The following is a 21,359-nucleotide window of genomic DNA, read 5'->3' on the forward strand; positions in this document are numbered from 1 at the left end:
AGTTTTTTTTTTAAGGACTTTTTAACATCAGTAACTTTATCACATATAGAAAGCTTTGCTCAATAAATCCCATGGTTCTTCTTAATACCTTCCCTAGGCATGGTTAACCCAGAGGTTAACATGACCTTTACATTTGAATGGAGAAAAGTTATTAGGAGATAATTTAGCGGTATGACTTCAATTGGTCAACTCACATTCACATGTAGATCCTATAAATACTTATCAATTTTCTCTCTGTGAAAGCTTAACGTGAAATCTTAATCTTATTTTTTGACCTAGAATTTGATTTAGTCTGACATTTTGTTGTCAGAATTAAGGGTTATTTTCTTTCGGACTGGGTTTTCTCCCACTGACTTGAATTAAACTGGGTCTGTCAGTGAAGTTTTGAAGTTTTCTAGACTCTTTGTACGAAGGAAAGGGTAAGGCAAACAAGAAACTACTGCAACAATTAAGTGAAAACAAATGTGAGGTGGGAGTTTAAATAATGTCTTAAAAATGAATGTAAAAGGTCAAAAAATGGGGAAAGAAGTGCAAAGCTAAAGGGATTCAAGGATCTCAGAAAGTTAAAATGTAAGACTTCTTGTACTAAGACCTACACTACTCAGAGTGAGCACTCCATTCCTTATTGTCGTTGAGGAGAGGCCTCTTCAAAATACCACGAGGAATAAAAGATTCCTCAAACATGCGTGAAAGAACATGATGTAAAGTTCAAAAATGTTGATTTTACATCATATTTTCCCTATAACCTTTTAACCATATTGGTCTAGTGAGAATAAAAACTAATAAGCCCATTCCTCTTTAAGCTGCCAGTTTCATTATAGATCTTAATTTTATTGGCAAACTAGGAGCATGGCATGCTTACCCAACTTAATAGATTTCCAACTTCTTTTTTTCTAAAAAACAGTTTTGCTGGTGCCTTCAACCAGGACCCAGTAACATCAAATCAACAGATTGTTGTCACTTCTTTAGCACATTCAAGTCAGACCAAAGTCACAGAGTAGTTGTTGTTAATGTTGAAAATCCGGAACAGAACAATATCTGGATCAGGACTGGCCACAAATTGCAGACAGCAGTTCAGAACAGACGACTTGCTGGCCAGATGTGGACCGTGGGCCACCATTTTAGGGCCACCGACCTCGAATGACCCTGAAGATGTGGTTCGATGGTCACATATTGTTATACAAAGGACTTGTACTGATAGGCCTTCAATCAAGGCTGTGCGAGTATTAAATGTCAGGGTCTTATTAACATTAATATGTCAAAAATTCAAGACCCAGTCATCATGGGAGGCTGTGGTTACTAAATCACAAAGATTAGAAATACTTTAAAGGGCCTTTGTGAAAACTGTGTGTGTGTTGCGAGCGAATGTTTTCATCTGATATGTTCAGGTACACTCATTAGTGTGAATTATTTCAGGTCTGTATCTTCTATCATTGTTTAGTGTTGGCTTCTCAATGCCCAAATTAAGTCATCTAAAGACATGACAGCAAGATCTGAGCCAAAGGGGGAAGAAAATGAGTGGAATTGAGATGTTAGACGATAGAGTTATTTCTCTGTTTTTATTAAAGGGTCTTCTGCAGCGGTGCAGGTGTGGGCTGTTCAGGGGTTGACAGTCAACTTCTGGGCCAATGCATAGGCAACCAAGTGTTGCAAAGGTCTGTTGGGCTGGGGAGTATTAATGGCTGCCTGAGGGGTTTTAGAAAATGAGGTATGTGTGCATGAGCTAGAAACAGTTGTTCCTGAAGTGTAATAACTACCTGCACTCCCTTCTGCCTAATTTATGGACACAAGTAATCTCTCATCACTGCAGGATCTGTTGCAGGACAGGCAGGATATAGTGAATAACATGGATCATGTATTAGCTGTTATGTACTGTATGTGGAAAGCAGCTTTCAAAAGACGTATAAATTCAGGAAATACCTCCCTGACCTAGAGTTCTCTTGAGTATTAAGCTATAGTCTCTATTATTGGACTCAAGGCATTTAGTTAGGAACCTTAACATCTCCAACAGGGCCAAAGGTCACAAAACATGAAAAAAAAAAAAACTGCTATGCATTTCAGATAAAGGTTCTAATACATTGTATTCAGGCTAATCATTCATATTCCATCATATGTGCCAACAGTTAAATTGTTTTTTTGTTCTTCTGAGTGTCTTAAGTTCATTAATGTCCCAATACATGGCTAATTCTAATGTTGCGGGACTATGTTCAAATGAATTGCTTTCTGAAAAATATCTTATTTTATCCAACATGGAAATGTCAGTCAAACAATCCTTGGGAGACATCCTTAGATTTAATGCAACAGCCTTGTCATATATTACTTATTTTGCCTGATGACAGCTACAGAATGTTGAAACATGTGCCTTGATACGCTACACATAAATTATTGAAGAAAGGAAAGAACCAGTGTTGTTGCGTCCAAAATATTTGGCAGTCCTTTAATTGCTTTTCTTTTTTCATGCTTAACACAAAACCCTTCCTGTAAAGAACAGAAACTGACTGTACTCTTTAGCAATATTAAAAATGAAGATGACAGGATATCACTTAGGATTCCCTTGTCAGGATCTTTGTCTCTCAAGTAATTAAAAAAAAAGGCTGCCACAATACCATGTAAAAACCAGAAAATGCAAAAGCTTGAATCAAAAAAATTCTCATCAGTGTTACATAGTATATTGTGATAAAGCTTATGCCACTGATATCCTGGATTTTGAAGTCTCCATTGACAGAAACAGATAATCTGCCACAACAGGAGTTTCTCAAGGTTAGCCTTTCTCATGACTTGTATCACCATCGTTGTCTCATTGCGGATGCAGATAACTCAGACTACAGACACATAGAACTTTGTGAATTGTTGCCAGTGGAACCACCTACTTTAAATAATAGGTGAGGCCACTCTTTATCTCCATGGACTATTTACTTAAAAAAAAAAAATATGGCAGATTAACTTTGACTAATAGTATAAAGCCCACAGATAAAAGGCGTGTCTGAAAACAGATATTGTCTGTTTTATCATATAGAAGTGAGCAAGTAGGATTTTGATTACAAATAATTAAAATGAGTCATGTTTTCCTTTACAGAAAATTTAACTGTGACTATGATGATTATAACTGAAGTGATCTGTGATGTGTTAGATCAAATATGTGAATGATTAATTTGAAATGAAAACCGTTTTGGTTAAATGAGTTGTGGTTTTTGAGAGAAACTATAAACTATGCAATGTATGAAAGAATGAGGTGTGACAACTGCTGTGATATTGGTGAAATATAAGCACACAACAGATGAGGAACTGGCCTTCAAGATTTTCAGGAAATAAAGGGAGGTGTGTGTAGATGACCAAGAACTAAACAGGTGAAAGGTGGAAGATCATGACTATTGATTTTATTTATACCTATACTTTGTGAAAATGATTCAACACCTAATGAGGTTGTGGTTCAGATTGGCCATCCCTCATCAGCTTTCCTACAGCTCCTGATCAGGTTTAAATACAGCAGGTTTAGGAATCTCAGCACTCTTTGAATAGAGAGCTGGTGAACTGTTAACCTCTTAAGGAGTTTTAAATTGGAGAGGGGCTTAGCACTTCAGACAAGAAGACCCCTTATCGTCTCAGGGGAAACCAAGGAACTAGTGGATTTCTGCCTGCAGATCTGGGGACCCGACATTGACATAATGAACACCTATAAGCAGAGGAAAAGGCAGTTCACAGCCTTTTCCTCTGTGAACTGCCTCAATGTGAAAATGTGAAAATACTCAATGTGGTATTTTCTATAGCCTGTATGTCGTAATCTGAAAAAAGACAGAATCATAATTATTGCTGAAATTATTAAAGAGTTACTACAGCCATTAACGTTTTACTTTTGTAACATAGAAAGTATTCATGGATTGCTGATTGTATTTTTTGTGTGTATGCTATGTCTTCTCAAATACTCAGCCTGTTCTGGCAGATGGTCGCTCAGACTGAGCCTGGTTCAGTTGGAAGTTTCTTCCTGGTAAGGCGGAGTTTTCCTTTTCACTGTTCCTTGAAGATGCACAATCACTATAAAGAAGAATTACAGAGTCAATGTCTCAGTACAAGTGACTGTCCATTGTTGCTACATGTTCATCCAGTAAGTGTCTAAAGTGAACTTTTTCCCTTTACAATTTTCCACAACACTTAAATGCAACATCTTATTTGATTTGATCAGAAAATATTACTTGAATGTGACAAGGTGCAGGTCACAGATGGTCCACTGTAACCACAGCTCTTTCATTGTGTAAATGCAACCAGACACAGTACTATAGATGTGAAAACAAGTATTTGGTAAAGGGGAACAATATCTAAACCCATCCCATTGCTCCATCAAATACTTTTTATGCCAGTGGTGTTAAGAAATGCAGTATTTTGTTCAATCATAACAAAATAGTGCTCTCTCTGAAAATATTCTGCCTTGCCAATAGGCACTTTAAACCGAACTGGGAAAGGAGCTGTTTCACTTCCAAGAAGAATATTTGATGCAGCGCTCCTGCCATAAAAGGAGGTCTAGCATTACTCAAGAATATGTTTAGAGGTAGTCTGATTTATTCTAAGTGTGTTTTACAACCAACTTTAAACAAATGAACTATGAAAACCTTTGTCATTTTTCTTATGCTTTTTGGTTTTTCCTGTTGCAAAACTCAATGTGGTATTTTCTATAGCCTGTATGTCATAATCTGAAAAAAGACAGAATCATAAGCATTGCTTTCTTGCAAAATTATGTAACAGACAGTCTGATGTTATTGAAATTCAAGAAGCAAATGGTGGTAGCAGAGGGCAGAGAAAACTGCTATTGAACATATTAAACAATAACCTATGTGGCTGTCCTGTGTCTGCCCTGTATTGTAGAAACCCCAAACCACATGGGAGTATCGAGTGCCATGAAAGTTAATGAGCTGAGCAAACATGGGTATTTTCTAGAACCATGTGGTCCAGAAAGGATTTTCAGATATTTTTCTAGCATGAGTGTAAAGAAAGTACTCAAATTTCAAAAAGGTTTTTGCACATGCACATACATTTTTAAACTAGGAACTTGGTTTTGAGTGACAAACATTAATACATACTTACTTTGTTCCATGGGTCTAATATAGCCAGGCCAATTTTAGCCCTGGCAGTGAATATAGTGGTAGAAACACAGAGAAGAGTCATTTTTTAGGAGCCTATTGTTTTAGGAAACACAGTTCAAGGGTTTGTCTTAGATTTAGACTTGTATTAGAGATGATTAAAAGTCTGAAAACCTCTCATTGGCTCTAAATAATCAGTCCCTGTAATTTTTAAAACACTTGAACTCAATATTTGGACATACCTAAAAGTCAATTTGTGATATACTGAAACCAAGAGATTATACTGCCTTCCCAAAAATATACAATTACTAAGATCAAGGTCAGAAAAGGTCGAAGAAGATCATGTCGACACCACTTAGAACTCTGGATTGTTCATCTGTAATTCCTGCTTCGCATACAATTTATGTTACCAAATGTTTTTGTGCTCTGTGTTGTGTTTTTTGTTTCAGAATGAGGCAACATTTTCAGTGGGTGAAAGGTCTGAACTATACAGGCCACTTGGACAACAACACTGTTCTACATTGAAGCCATGCTCTTTTGTGCAGAATGTTGCTAGAATATTTTCTGAAGTAAAACTTTCCACAAAAAATGTATTGATATAACCCAAAGCACTATTTTTATTTTTATTTTTTTGTGCTGGAAGCAAGCATCTGATGGACCAAGTTTAAAAGCTGGAGGAATCACATGAATGAATATAAAAATTGGGGTTTAATTTTAACCCAAAACTTATATTTATAACACAAGCCTGAACTCACTAAAATAGAAAAAAAAGAAAATTGAGCAAATAATTTTCATACTAAATGACAAAGCAAAGCAAAACACACAAGGGCATACATAATGGCTGATCAGATTTTTAGAAAACAATAGTGTCGTGAAGCGTCATGGTGAACACAGATGAGTCCAGGATTTCAGCTTAAAGTTAGAAAATAATCACTTTATTGCTACGCTGGTACCTTTCCGATGACAATTAGCTGCGAGTGCAGCTGGTAACAACAATAATCTCACAAAGACAGGGAACAACAAGTGAGCTTAAATACACAGAGAAACATAAGACACAATCACAAAATAATGAAAACAGCTGTGGCAATTACGCCCAGGTGGTGGGCATTAAGCAACACTGAACGAAAGAAAAACGCAACTCATGACAAATAGGGGTAACAATACAACTACTAACTACAAGAAGACAACAGAGTACAGTTTTTTTTTTTATAAACTAAACACAAAGAAAAAAATAATAAATCAAAGTCTTTAGTCAAGTACAAGAAGCTAATTTGACTAAAGAAAATGAACCCCTCTTCAGAAAGAGCTGGTGGTGCAGTCCAATTATCCTCTCTAAATAATTAGGTGCTCAAAGCCCTGACCAGAACTTTTCTCTAGAAAAACTCCCAAGGGTCAAAGAAGGTAAGAAACCAATAAAACAAATTTAACAAGAATTATTAATAATAACCAACCAAAGATGAAAAACACGTTGATAAAAATATGCAAGTGGCATAAATGTGCACTCCCACAATAAAACATTTTTCGATCTTTGAATTTTATAATATACAAAAAGCAATGCCCTGAAATATGCGCTGAAGTTAGACAGCTTGGCCTTGGTCTCAGAGGAAGTAGTCTTAACACTCACAGGCTGAATGTGGCAAACTACCGGATAGTAGCCACAGCTGCCCTGGGGCAGACTGACAAAGGCACTACTGCCATGCACCGGCACCACCAGGTACTCTGACCACCAATAGTAGACAAGGTGGGTGAAGTGTCTGGCTCAAGGACACAGAAACAGAGGTGGACATTGTCCATGTTGACCACTCCCAAAGCTGAAGTGGCAAAAGGCTGGACTGTTCCTCAACTGTGGATATTATGGATTTATTTGCTTATTTTGGCCTTGTAGACCCCATTTTATTAATCGCTAAACCATATTAACAACAACAAAAATAACAATAATTTTATTATAAATGTATAATAATATATTATAAATTATTATTGTTATAAGAAGAATAACTATCTTTATTATTATTATTGTTATAAGAACATGTGAGATGGGTCTCTCACCAACTTCCTGAACATGACAGATTCTTCTTGTTGGTCCACATTTTAAACTGTAGCTGGGGGAAGTTATGAAGAGTCACAGTGTGATTCATGTGATCTGCAGTAAACACTTAACACTCAGTCATCACACAAATTATGCTTTTAATTTCACATGCTTCATGTACTCCCATTTCAAGGTGGAGTTAATGTCATATAGTTTAGCTGTAAACATGCCATATGAAGATTGACACTCTAATGTTAACCCTAATGTAGAGCAGCAAAAGTATTTCAGTTTGCGTATCTCTCTAAGTGTGTGCGTGTGTGTCTCATGTTGCTGCTGGCATCTGCAGATCTAAGTGGGAAATGGAGAGAGAATATCCATGAAATGGATATGCCTTTCAGTACAGTTTGATGCCGCACCTTGTTGACCTTTTGACTTGAAATCTGGTTTTCCATTTGGTCGCATATTTTTACCATTACTTTATTTTGCACTTCTGTGTAACAAACAGCCTTAGTCTAATTTTGAAAACATTTTCCCCAAATTATGTAAGACATATAAACTCTAAGGACACCCTCCACAGGCTAATGTGAATGATTGTGAATCTTTTACCTAAGTACTTAAAATCTAACCTTTTTTTTTTTTTTTATCCCACATGCACATTTTACAGTTAGCATTTACAGAGAACAGAAACTATCTACACTTACTAGTTTAAATGTACCCTTATGCTAAGACTCAAAAACTTTCAGGAAATACAATTTCACTTCCAGGAATAGTTTTATAGGTCTATGCAGCTCATTACTAAACTACAACGTTGTAAATGCCAGTATGTTCTAACTTTCTGTTAGATGTTAAAGGGAGAGAGTTGCCACTGTTGGGGGATGAAAAGCTTACCGGTAGTTAAAATGTTTCAAACTGCTGCAGCAACATAGGTTTTCACTTGATCCTGCTAAGAGCAGTGAAAAAGCATGGGCTTATCAACATGCCTCTGGTAAATAAATGTACTTTTGCAATTTTTTTTTCCACTCAAGACTTTTTTAAAGAAATGCCTGCATATTTATCTCAGTTCATCACTTTAATGAGGGCCACGCTGGCTGTTTTGGAAAGAGAATTAGTTGTTATGTAATAACAGATGCACACAACAGTACTCTCTGTTTTTGCAAATGGATGAGTTCCAAACACAACAGTTTTATTGAAACTGAAGGATGTTAAAGTCCCCAGGTGCCAGTCTAAGTTCACAAACATGTTACAAAAGACTAAATCTGGCCAATGTTTACCAGAGAAAACTACTGGAAAATGGCAACCTAAATAAAAATATTGTCAGACTAACTGTAGAAGCTGTATATATAGATCTTTAGGGACCCAACTAGGCACAATTTTAATACATTTATAGACTTCCATCACATGTATGTTAAAATGCAAGTTGTACTTAATTCTGAGATGACAGCATAGCTTGGAAAAAGTGTGAGAATTGGCATTTTCCAGCACTATCAGTTTCAGTTTTATGTTGTAAAGATAAATAAGAAAAAAAAGGCTTTACAGATCCAGGCTCATTTGTAGTTGAGAAAATGAATACTAATTATAGAACAAAAGGTCATGTCTGAAGGGTCAATTGTTTATACCTGTAACTGAAAAATAACTTCCAGAGCTCTTCTACGCACAATTTACTTCATTATTCATTCATAATGGGAGAGAAGACAGCCTGGCGATCATAGAAGGTCATCAGAGAGCTTCCTTCACTTTAAAAACAGACTTGCCTGATGGATGATTCTGTGCTTTCATGAAGGACAAGCTGCCAATGCCTCTCTCATGGTGATAAGACCCATTTCCAAGCATTTGTCTTAATGAACTCATTCCACATCCATTGCAGGCTAATTACTTTTCTTAATCATCACCAGGCACATGTAAGCCTATTATGAATATTGTTTATGTTAGGTTTCAGAAACTATGAACTTTTATATGTATGTAGTGTCTTTATCATGTGACTCTCTTAACACTGCTGCTTGTTTTTACCTTACGTTTTAGAACACCTGCCCACATGGCACAATCATTGAAGCGTTTTTGAACCCCATGTGCATGTGGGTTGTCATGTTGCCTCCTACAACATTCCTGTTATCCAGCATAGGGACTTGCAAACTCCTGCTGCAACTATACAAGGTACAATATTTTTTCCCTTCTCAAAGTGCCAGCCTGGCAACAGGTACGACAGCCACCAATTTTGGCAAGCATGAAGGGCAGAGTTATCATTAGAACAGAAGGATATTCAACCTAAGTCACCTTCTGCCAGTAACAGATGACTGCACTCACTGCCACTTTATGGCTCTTTCTGCAATACTTAATAGTGAAATATGTGGAAGAATGAGCAGGTCATATATTTCACAAAAGACATGGAGGTCACATTTAACCTACTTTGAATTTTATGGTGGTTCAGATTTCCATTTAATATTGCGTGTGTGTGTGTGTGTGTGTGTGTGTGGGGGGGGGGTGGGGGGGGGGGTGAGTGAATGTTACTGAATAAAAACAAGAGAGGGATGAAGATATAAATGTCGTGATCATATTAATATATAGTATGGCATTCTCAGTTCTAGATGCCTTTTCCTAGAATTTGTTATTTTCAGTACCTTAAGGTATTTAGGTATTTCAACCTGATATTATTCTCTCCTGTTGGTTGTATTAACGTCTTGACATTTACTTGGATATTTTAACTACCAATGAAATTAAGTTAATTTCGTCTTGTTCTGTATATTTATTCCTGTCTTACAATTCTGTCTAAATCTGGAATTTCTTTTGGCATGGTGTCTGACCTTATTACTGGGAAAAACATCACTAAGCTGCCAACAAGTACCTCACATGCATTTTTTTTATTATTTAAAGTGCACATGTATATTCATCCTGTAGGATAAATACACATGATATAGATCCACAACATAAAAATCAAACTACTGCTTATAATCCTAGAGGAAAATGTCCCCAATGCACTTCAAACTGGCTTTGTTTATGCAAAGTGTATGGTAATGGTTATTCTCTCATGTCTGTAACTGTTAGATTGTTCAGATGAGGGAAAATAAGACAAGATGGATTACAGAGAGGTATCACTCTCCTGTATGATTTGTAAGGCTAGTATTATTATGCAGATGAGTGGGTTATATGTTGTTGGCCACCAAACAGCATGTCATTATTTCTGTAATGGCAGTGGAATGTTAATGTTATGGCTTATGCAGTAATGTGCTTTGTCTTGCCACATGACTCACCCTTAGCACCTATTAGCCACCTGGTACCGCATCTCACATGCTGATATGTAGCCCAATCTAACCTAATTCTCAATTCTATGTTTTTCTTTATTTCAAAAATGTTGATTTTCTTTGTCTTGGATAGATTACTCTCATACACTGTAAACATGTATTCTAGTTTTAGGTTGGTGAAGTCTAGTGAGTTATTTTTAGAACAAAAATGTAGCTTTATAGAATGAACAAACAATGGGTTAATGTCTTATGTGAAGAAGTCAGCTGGATGATTACAAAGAAAAGCCATTTCAATGTAACACTTGTGTACTGCAAATAGTTAACTAAATAGTCAAGCTAATGAAAACAAATTTTAATCAAAAAAGAAAACCAATCTATACACTCATTAATCCATCCATCCATCCTTCTATCTATAATCTTACATGCTTATCCAAGGGGTAAGATGACCAGTCTATCACAGGGCATCACTGAATAATATGTAAACTAATGTTAAGAAGAATCTCAATTTTAATCAATTTATCCCTCCTGTTATGTTCGCTTCTGAGGTACATCAATAATGTTTGTGGGTCAAATTGAGCCGGGGAGTGCAATAGCGTCAGAAACCAAAAAATTCCTCCAAAACATTTTTGCATCTGATTATTAACTCCAATACTAACCATTTCAATCAATATTTGCGCAATGATGTTTTTTTTATTTTTCACAATTAAAGGATCAATGACGACAACTTACTCGTTTACGTATTTGGACATAAAAAGTGGAATTTACATTTTTTATGTCCACTGAAAAAAACCTTCAAACAAAAATACAATAATTTCCTTGAAATTGATCTTTTGTAAATTTTTTTATATTACATTTAGATTTTTTTTTTTCAATGAGCAATCTTTATAATTGAAATTCAGACACACTTACTGTTCAGGGTCAAATTGACCCGTTGATTAAAATCAAGATAAATGAGACATGGGGAGAGTATTTATGTCCACTAAGTGTGGGTGGAGTTTGCCCACGGGAACAGAAAAGGTTCCCATCAAAAGATGTATGAACACCTGCTTTCTCGCAGTTTCCTAGTGAAGTAAAGAGAATAGTGAGAAAGTGGGCTTGTGTGTGTGCGCATGTGTGTCTGTGTTAAATAACTAATTTTTTAAAAATAGTTATTTAACTATTTTTAAATAGTTAAATATCTATTTAAAAATAGTTAAAAATAGTTACCGTAAATAGCTAAAAATAGTTATTTTTAAATTGTTAACTAAAGTGAGTCAATTTGACCCACAACATAACAGGAGGGTTAAATTTTTATCCTTTTATCCTTTTATCCTAAACCTTAAATGTCCTGGTTTGTCTTTTTCGCAGCGGAATAAAAACAGACCTCAAAAGTTAAGCTTGTAGTGACAAACTTAAATGGACAGAGCAAAACCAATTGCTACAATTATCCAATTATTTCAAATGATATATGATTAGAAGACATCAGTAGTACTGCCAACCCACATTTGAATAGCTACTCGATATTAGGCATTCATGTCTGTATTTTCTATATGTAAATAAAGACAATACATTCAGTCTATTTAGGCCCAGGTCCATTTCCTGCCGTCATATGATCATACAGGCTATGCAGGCCTGTTTACCTTATTTGAGCCAGGGACATCGATGAAGTTTTCAGCTTCTGTGGCAAAGTCAGTAGCAGAGGGTCCCAATCTATTACCTGACATGTGAGAAGAGTGCTTGTGTGTTCATGCGTGGTTGTCAAGCGATAAGCATAAATCACACTGCTAGGCATCCACTGATATGTTGTTATTGGAACTCTTGTGTCCATCTATCTGTCTATCCTTTTTCAGACTCAGACCTCCAACAACTGAGTCAACAGGAGCACAGTAGTATATCAAAGCTTCAAAACTACTGTTTAGCAAAGTCAGGCTTCTAATCAGCAATACCAGCCTGAGGTCTTCAGGAATCTAAAGTCAAGAAAACCCCCTCAGCACTGCAGGAATTTTACATCCTGATGATTATCCCATCTCCTCCTCCTCTCCCCTCCTCTCATGTGTCTACTCTTACACTTCTTCTCCACCTACTTCTCTTCATCTTTGCCACCGGTCTCCGGCAGTTTGTTACATCGCACCCTGTGATGACAGATATCTTAAGCACAGATCATTATTTATTACATTTCAAAATAGAGGTTAGATCCAAAATAGTCAAGTGGTGCATATTTGAAATGTAATGTATGGAAGCAGCTTGTACTGAAGATCAAGTGTATTCTTGTCATTGAGAGCTTGTTGGGGTCCGTGGTCAGGTCTTGTGTGTGTTTGTATACATCTATGTCAAATAAAGGAGATGTTCACTGATGGATGAAGGCCCCTGTGTCTACTCATAATCTCCCAAAAAATAAAATGTCACTTCCCCCTTTGCCTCCTTGCTGACTTTTTCCCATCAACCCCCAGCTAGCGGTAATACAAATGGGACTATTCTTAGTTTCAGTGATAAGCTTGTTTCTGGGGTGCAGTCAGAGGCACTCTGCTATGCACAAATGAACATAATTAAAACTAGATAACTTACTGGTTAAGTCTCTTGAATTTTTACCTCTCTGAATTAGACATGAGGGTTGTTTGCAGACTGATCCATAATTCAGTTTTGGGAGTAAGCACTATTTGCTTACTAATGTGCTAATGCTAATGTGACTTTTGAAAGAACTTACATTTACTATAAATAAAGATTAGGATTACCTTAAGAAGAAAATGTGGCACTGCTTTCTGGGGTGCTACTGGAGACTATACTTCATAGTATCATTGAAGGTTGTAATAATGTAAGCCATTTTGCATTATTATACTGTAATGTAATTTATATGAATCTAAAATAGGGTGACCAGACGTCCTCGTTTTCCTGGACATGTCCTACTTTTCAAACCTAAAGAAATGTCCGGGGGGAATTTAAAAATCTTCTGGGATTTTGGTCAACTGCCTCAAAACACATTACATAGCTTACAGTGTATTGTGATTACATTGCCACTCCGTTCCACTACTCCATTCCAGGTTTCTTTGTATGGCTAATTAGTCACGCCCTTCTCCCCAAATCCAATCACGTTGCATTGTGTGTGCGAGTGTGTGTGGGAAAAGCAAAGATAGCTGAGTTGACTTGTACACCGGCCGCTAGACTAGTTAAACCTTAAGTGTGACAGGCGATAGCACATGTGTGTCCTCCGATTCTACAAAACAATCCTGGGTTCTGTACCTATACTGAAAATTATTGATGCTCCTAAAACAAAAGGTGTTTTGTATTGTTTTCGTCCTTCTTAAATGTTTTCTTATGTTGCCCGGTAAGAAATAATTACTCATTTTCATGTACATAAAATTTCATTAGGTATTTTTGGTTTTCATCACCGCTGGATTAAAATGTTGCTGTTATTGGTTTCAACACAGTTGCTGTTTAACTGGAGTAATCTGGTGGGTTACTTTCGACAGTTTTGTTTTTTCAACTATCAGAGCCACAGCTGCTTGATCTGATAATACATTTTGTCATAATCACGTACACTGTTTTTCATCACTGTACACCACAAACTGCACAGCAAGGACTTTTCACTGTTTTTACTACAGTCAAAACCATCTTCAAAAAAACAAAACGTTTTGCTTCTCAACATAACAGAACAGATTTGTTTTTATGTTTGTTCAATCACTTCATCTTCCATTTGAGTACACAAAAGTGACTGTTTTTTGTGGCCTTTGACTCCATTATAGTAGAATAATATTTTAAAAAACTAAATAGCTTAGGGTCAGTCTGTACTTCTATTTCTCACTGCTGTAATTACAGTCTGTAATTTTGAAGACAAAAGCTGTAGTGCTTACTCTCTGAAGACCACAACTAGACCCTTTTTCTACACTTGTGACTGGAATTGGGCAACAAGTCTAACTGGGTGTTAGCGTGTGCTTCTGCTTTTTAAGTCCCGCTAAGATCCCCATGTCAAGTAATCTGAAAAGACTATTGGCATGTAGCATCTCATAACAGGAGTATTGACTTTCAGACCACACAGTAAATTGATTTCCTTCCCACCATTCCTGGGTCCCCTTAAATCTCAAAAAAGTATAAAATCTTCTCATTACTAAATAAACATACCAAATAATAGCCAAATAGCTTTCAGTTTCAGTTATTTATTAATAACTGAAATTAATAACTATCTGACAAGCCATAGGTATTAAAGAGGTAGTGTTATGTAAAATTGTTTGAGCTTTTTTTGAGCTTTACTTGATGTTAATGTGATTCCCTCATCCAAAAACATACTTGGAGTGTCACTTTGATTACTGAGAATTCCTTTAATTTCCTGTGGCAGCAATGCAGGTGTACAAATTGCTTGGTTTCACCCAGCGCTGCCTTTTCCACGCAGCTCCTCCTTGGAGCTGCTGTCTCCAAACCGAGCTTTTGTCGCAAATAGCGCCCCTTCCCCACAACTGCCCGGTCAGCTCCTTGCAACACCAGCAATTACCGAACACCTTGTGGAACTGGGCATCTGCCGAGTTCCTCATATGAGCTGCTTGTCAGTGCAACGCTTGTAAGAATATGGTTAAATGCTTAATGGAGAAATTTTATGATGATGTGCTGAAGGTGGAGAATTGGACAGAGCTGGAGCTTCTTAAAGAAATAGAGGCCCAATTTCAAGGCAAATTGCAAAGTCTAATTTATTTTAAGTGATATTTGACATATGCAGCATATTTATAACAACTGATGGTAACATACTTACCTGAGTGTGTTATAAATGAGCTAATTAAAAATAACAATTGGATATGTGTTTCAACTAGCTCACAGTACACAGCAGATGTGAAGATAAAGAAAAAATAACCATATTAATGTGAAAATTTCTTAAAATGAATTGCACAATTAATTATATGTACTAATACACGATTGTCTACATCCAGCAATGTCTTGAAAGTCTTGAAAGGACAGAAAAAAGCTTCAACAGGATGCATAAACAAGGTCACAGTGCAATTGGCTGGCCCCCCTATGGAGCTGTGAATGTTTTCTCCATGCTGGCAGGGAGTGTGTGAAAGGTCATAGCAGAACCGGACACTACAGTTATTGTCCTGAAAAGCCTGACGACATATTTAGTCTTATCACAGACAAATGGTTAGCTGGAAGTTCTGCCTGACCAGGAAGGAGCTCATGTGTTTGTATCTGCATGTAAGTATTCTTATTACTGTCGGACATTTATATTGTTAGAAAGGGGAATAAAATAATTTAACTTTTACGCCAAAGATTAAAGAATGTTAAGAAATAAATGTGAGACTATAGAAAACCCAACACAAAAAGATGCTTTAAATTCAACTTAAACATGTTGTTTTCAGTACAGAAATTCAACTGCTGCTTTGGGAATTATCTTTAACATGAAACATATGCTGAAAGTCGAAAGGCCCATGTGCAAGGATTTACTGGCCTTTTACACATTCAAAACCATCAGTAGATGTTAAGAAAACACTGTTGCTGTAACTTTCAGGTTTAATTCATTTCATCTAACAGCATTATTTTCTTCTGGTGTTTTCCATGTCTGCTTTCAACATTGAGATTTATTGGAAACATAAGCTACCCCAAGTTGCTATGTCAGCCTAATGCTGTCAGTATAAACCATAGGCAAGCAAGAAACAAGTGCAGTGAAACTAGGAACACAATGCAAAACCAAAACAGGGTAGATGAAAATTATTCAAATTTTATGTTTCCTGTTCACACTCAGTGCCACAGTTAGTAGCACTGTTGCCTTGGAACATGAAGCGCCAGGGTTTAAATCCCAGCCATGGGTCTGTCTGGATGGAGTTCACATGATCTCCCCATGCTTATTTGAATTCTCTCTGGGTACTGTGGCTTCCTCTTAGAGTCCAAAAGCATGATGGTTAAGTGTGTCTAAATTGTTCGTAGGCGTGACTGTGTGTTTCTGATTGTTTGTCTCTGTGTTGTGCTGCAAGGGACTGGTAACCTGTGCAGGATATACCATGCCTCTTTCCCAATGACTTCTGGAGATATTAGTACCCTGCAAGTGACCCTGCAAAAATAAGTGGTATAGGTCCTATATACATAAATAGGGCTCTCAATATAAAGGGGCTGTATTATTTCTTTTCCATGCATATAGTGGCATTTTATAGCTTAGTCAAGTAACTATTACTGTCAGTTATTATAAAAATGTTGTAAAAGTTTGACTTCATAATCTAACGCCTTAGCTGTGTCCACACTTTATTGACTAGAATTGCATTAAAATGTATTATGAGCCACATTATCAATAAGTTATATAACAAAAGGTCTTTCAATAATGTTGACTCTGTATATATCATTTTCCTTTGGATTCATAATACATTCACAATGTTTTGTCAGTGGTTCACAAGGCAAGAAACAAATGTTTATTCTTATAATGTGACAAAAAAATGCTAAAAGTTAAGAAGGTATAAGGACTTTTGCAAGGCACTGCTATTAAGTCTACATACAGATCTACACTAACTATGCTATTTGCTCCCATAATTACTTGCAGAGCTCTTAAGCACACCTATCTATAGCTACTCCTCTTCTACAGTCACCTACAGTTTACATAGTTGTTCATGCAGTGCAGATTCAGTTACCAAACATTTCCGCTTCACGTTGAAATAATAAATAGTGACACCGGATAGGTCAAATTTGAAAGTCTGGTATGTATTTTCACACAGCTATACTCTAATGCCATACATGTGCTTCCACTCACTACTCAGCTGCAAGAGACACACTTACTTAGTATTTGATATGTAGATATTTGATCAGATATCTGCTGTAAATTTCTGATGTGTAATGTTATAGGTCTTATTTTCTTTTTTATTTCCGTCTTTCTGGTCCTAATTGGTTCTTTTTGACGGGGAGCAGTGAATTTTTGCTCATGGCAATATGTGCACAGGGAGGAGATGGAGGAGCTCAATCTTTTCATAGATTATGTCTCATGTTACACTGTCACAACATGGTTTTAACAACTATCTGGTAAAAAAAAATAAAAAAATTAAGGCAAGGCAATAAGACAATAACAGTGGAAAAATATTTTCATTGGGACAATTTATCTCTCGCCTCCTTTTTGTATGAAATTACTGCAATGAAAAATTAGTAAGACAAACCTTTTTTGTTTGGTATTTTTTGACAAAATCTTAGTGAGCTGGACCAGTCTTTTTGACTTTGTCCTCACTAGAGCAAGACATCACAGATGGGCAGTGGTTGGTACTTAGAACAAAAGGGCTTTGTTAGCCAACCAAAACCTGAAACTTGTGTATATCTGTATACATGCACAGACATTAAACCAGCAACACAGCAGCAGACTGTCCCTTACTCTGATAGGGACGGAGAACACTATTAAAATTAAATGCTGTCTTGCTGTGGTATTTCATTTAATGTGCTAACAGCTGTCTACCATTTCTGTGGTGACTCTAGATAACTTTATGACCCTGGTGAGCTCAGCTTGGCACAGAAACCAGTTCCAGGCACCCACCTCACTGTCCACTCACTTTTCACATGCACTACATTGACAACCTTGGATGCAATAGCCAAGTTGCATTTCCAACAAATGATTTTAACCACTGTTGGGACATGTAGAGTTTTCAATCATTCTAGTAAAATATTTATGTTGTAGAGTAATAAAAATAATACATTTATAGACAAACATTAAAATGCTTTTGTATACTCCTACAATACAACAGATCTGTTTTGATCACTGAGGCCTTTGAAGTGCTTTTAAAAGATAATATTTAATTTACTGGTCAATGTTGACACAAGCCAAAGAACCACATTATGAATATGAATCTCATATTTTGGGAAGCTATTCTTTTCTGCTGACACTAAGTTGCCTTTCAAATGTACTTTACCTTACGTTAAATTGCAACCCCAAACTACAATATATTATGTTGGGATTTTATTTAAGAAAACAAATTACAGTAATGGAAAATTGTGATGTAATTCAATTTACTTAAGTTTTTAAATATAATGTCATTTTAAAAAATGGAGTCTCAACACTCTTAAAAACAGAATAAGTAGTACAATCCAATAGATATATTCCAAGTTAAAAAATAGTTTACAAACATATTCACAAATAAAAAAAGTGAAATGTTTGTTGCTCATTTGCATTCAGGTCCCCTGAGTTACCACTTTGTAGAACCATATTTTTGGTAGAGACTTTGTAGAGCAAAACTACCAAATTTGCCCAAGTAGAACTTATAACTTTTTCCCCCAGCATAATGCTTTCACATCTACGCTTTATTGCATGTGCATTGGGTGATGTTTGTTTTCAACAGCACACAGTGTTTTTTAATTACACCTGAGGATTCAGTTCTGGTCTCATGTGACCAGAGTACCTTTTACCATATATTTGCTGTGTCCTTTACATGGCTTGTAGTAAACTTTAAGTGGGACGTCTTAAGTTGTTATCTCAACAATAGCAATTTTCATTCTGCTCTTCTACAACAGCTATTTGTTACTATGCCACTGCTCCATTATAAGCTGTTGAGTGACGAAGACAGGATTCATTTGTTGGCCTTTACTTGACGGAAGCTTGTATCTCCATGCCTTCATTATTAATATTAAGCAAACTCTGTCCTAACCACTTACAAAGGTTTGCATTGTCATCTAATCACTCTCACTCAATCTAACCTTGAAACATTAAGACAGCAAAAGGATCCTGACATCTAAGTTCACTTAACATTTTTTCCAATTCATAATTACGGTATGTCTATGGCCCAACTATGAATAGTTCTGCAGAGAAATCTGAATCTTTAAAAAGTGACAATTGGATCTTGTTTTTAGTCTTTGAAATGTCATATCTGTACAATGCCAGGAGTGCATTATGTTGTTCCTGTGTAAGTGGATACTGGTGCAGATGAAGCTAAAATCACAATAATGTTACAAATATCTCCATTTTTATATCATATATTTTCAGATTAAAACTCCATACATCCATGGATTAATTTGTTTTCTGAATGAGCTCTTACAGGAAACAGCCATATCTGTTGGATAACTGAAAAGGAAGAACTGGGTGCCCTGTTATAATATTTTGAATGGTAGCCAGGCCTTCTTTTCTACTATGTGGGAGTAGAGATTGAGGAGGCTGTAAATCTTTGTCAGTGGAGAACCACATGGTTCACTCTCTGTTTCCTTTTGTGTGCCCTGTGGTGTTTGGAACACACAGTCTGTCCCACTGACTCCATGAAAGATTCACGGATGAATTTGGCTTTATTGACTGTAACTTTGTAGTTTCATGCATAATTTTACCTAAGGTAACAATCTGTAATTCAGTATTATTTCTGCTAATCAACAATCTATCTGTAAAAGCCTCAGTAAATACAACGATTCCCAGTGAATCCTCATGATACTTCTTGTGTTCAGGGTGAAGAGTTCGACTGTTAAAATCTCTGATAAAAAATTTTAAAAAAGTTTGTGTTATTGGGTTGTGTAACAAATACAGACAACATTTGACTTTAGAAATTTCAGCTGTAGGGGAGAAAACATTCCAAATGTTCTCAAAACACTATCTTGAATGTGATTGTGTACAACATGTGCATAGTTACCAGAAAGGTCACTGGGTATTTTGCATGGGTAGTTTTTAATAATCCCTTATTAGTTCTTGAGTTACAAAGAAAAAAAAAAAACACTTTTGTGATTAAGTGTGAGATGCTGTGAAAATCCAAGGAACCACAAATAAAACCAGTAGTACCTCTGTAGTAATCACATTCTGGTTGAGTTGTAAGGTGACTTATTGCAATCTTTGCAAAATCATTAGTGATAATTTGCTTAGGTTACAATATTTGCAGGGAACAGGTGTATAGGCATATAAACAGGAATTTTCAACCACAAATATATGGAGGAGTTTTTTGCTCAAATGCAGCAGAAGTGTTGATAACCTACACTAAGATATTTGCAAATACATAAATCAATGTGATAATCTATCAAAAATTCTTTTGGAGGATGAATTTGTTCCCTTTCATAAAACAATCTCATCACAAAAAAAAAAAAAAAAAAAAAAAAATTAAATATGAAGATTTGGTTTATTTCCTAAAATGATGATCTATTCAGAGAGAATACTAAAATGATTTCACCTCAGTTAAAATCACAGATTACAGGAAAACTATTTTAATAAAATTGGCCAATGATTATTTTATAACCGAAAAACATATTTGCTGATGAGTTAATGAAGTAAATAACAATTCAAACAAAGAAAGATAAAAGCCACAGATTAACAATAAATACTGCTGCAAATTAGACTGAAAGAGTGAATGCTTATTTACTCATTAAACATTTTTAAATGAGTCTTCATTCATATGCTGCTATCTATAGTTAATCTGAGAAGGGAAAGCTTGAGGGAAAAGAAAAGAGGAAAAGTAAACTATTTTCAGAATGAATTCTAATTCGCCAGCTTTCCTCACCAGAACCAGGAGGGATAAACTTGAAAAGAATCCCTTGCCAATCAGACATGGCTGTTTACTTTGTTGGAACCAACAAGCCTTTTTGCTCCAGTGTTTCACCAGCTTCTTCTCTCTTTCAGCTGGAGAGACAGTCAGCTGTCCTGCTCCAACCCGTATTCAGTCGGCTGCAGGTCACTTGGAAAAGGCAATGGGTATTACTTTCTTTTGGCGCTGGCTTTTAAATGGCGGCAGGGACTGGGTGACATTGCTTAACAAAAGTTACTGAGAGAAACTGAACCAAGGCATGGAAGATAAAATCTTATAGATGTGGAAAAATTGGTGATGTGAAAGTTAATTATCAAAGGATAAACAAGAATAAGTTTTATTCTATAAACATTTTTCAACACACTACAAAGGGACCAAAAATGTCTACAAGCCATTATTGTAGTAATAATTTCATGGTTATTTTCACACCTAAGGCTTTTTTGTTTCTTTTGAAATATAACAACAAAAAACAAATGAACTAGCAATTAATAATTTGCATTAGTTTGATAAATAGGTTGAAATTAGCATTTTAGCCATACTGACCACTTGGCAAAGAGTACACATTCAGACATCCACTCAGAAATGCAAATAGATTCATATACAGTTAAACAGACCAGTA

General features: G+C 36.0%; 1 protein-coding gene across 4 annotated transcripts in view; it reads left to right on the forward strand.

Moving 5' to 3' along the window:
- The first annotated feature begins 6,425 nt into the window (after positions 1 to 6,425).
- The window catches only part of sema3ab (sema domain, immunoglobulin domain (Ig), short basic domain, secreted, (semaphorin) 3Ab), a 48,779-nt gene continuing 33,845 nt past the window's right edge, over positions 6,426 to 21,359 (forward strand). The window contains exons 1-2 of one of the 4 annotated variants that reach the window (XM_044124816.1): positions 6,426 to 6,473; positions 9,118 to 9,249. The gene's annotated coding sequence lies outside the window, so the exon portion shown is untranslated. Of the gene's footprint in view, positions 6,474 to 9,117; positions 9,250 to 21,359 lie in introns of those variants that run through there. The other 3 variants (XM_044124815.1, XM_044124813.1, XM_044124817.1) reach the window with 3 other exon arrangements.

The sequence above is a fragment of the Gambusia affinis genome, linkage group LG08, assembly GCF_019740435.1.
Source record: "Gambusia affinis linkage group LG08, SWU_Gaff_1.0, whole genome shotgun sequence".
NCBI classification, from domain to species: domain Eukaryota; kingdom Metazoa; phylum Chordata; class Actinopteri; order Cyprinodontiformes; family Poeciliidae; genus Gambusia; species Gambusia affinis.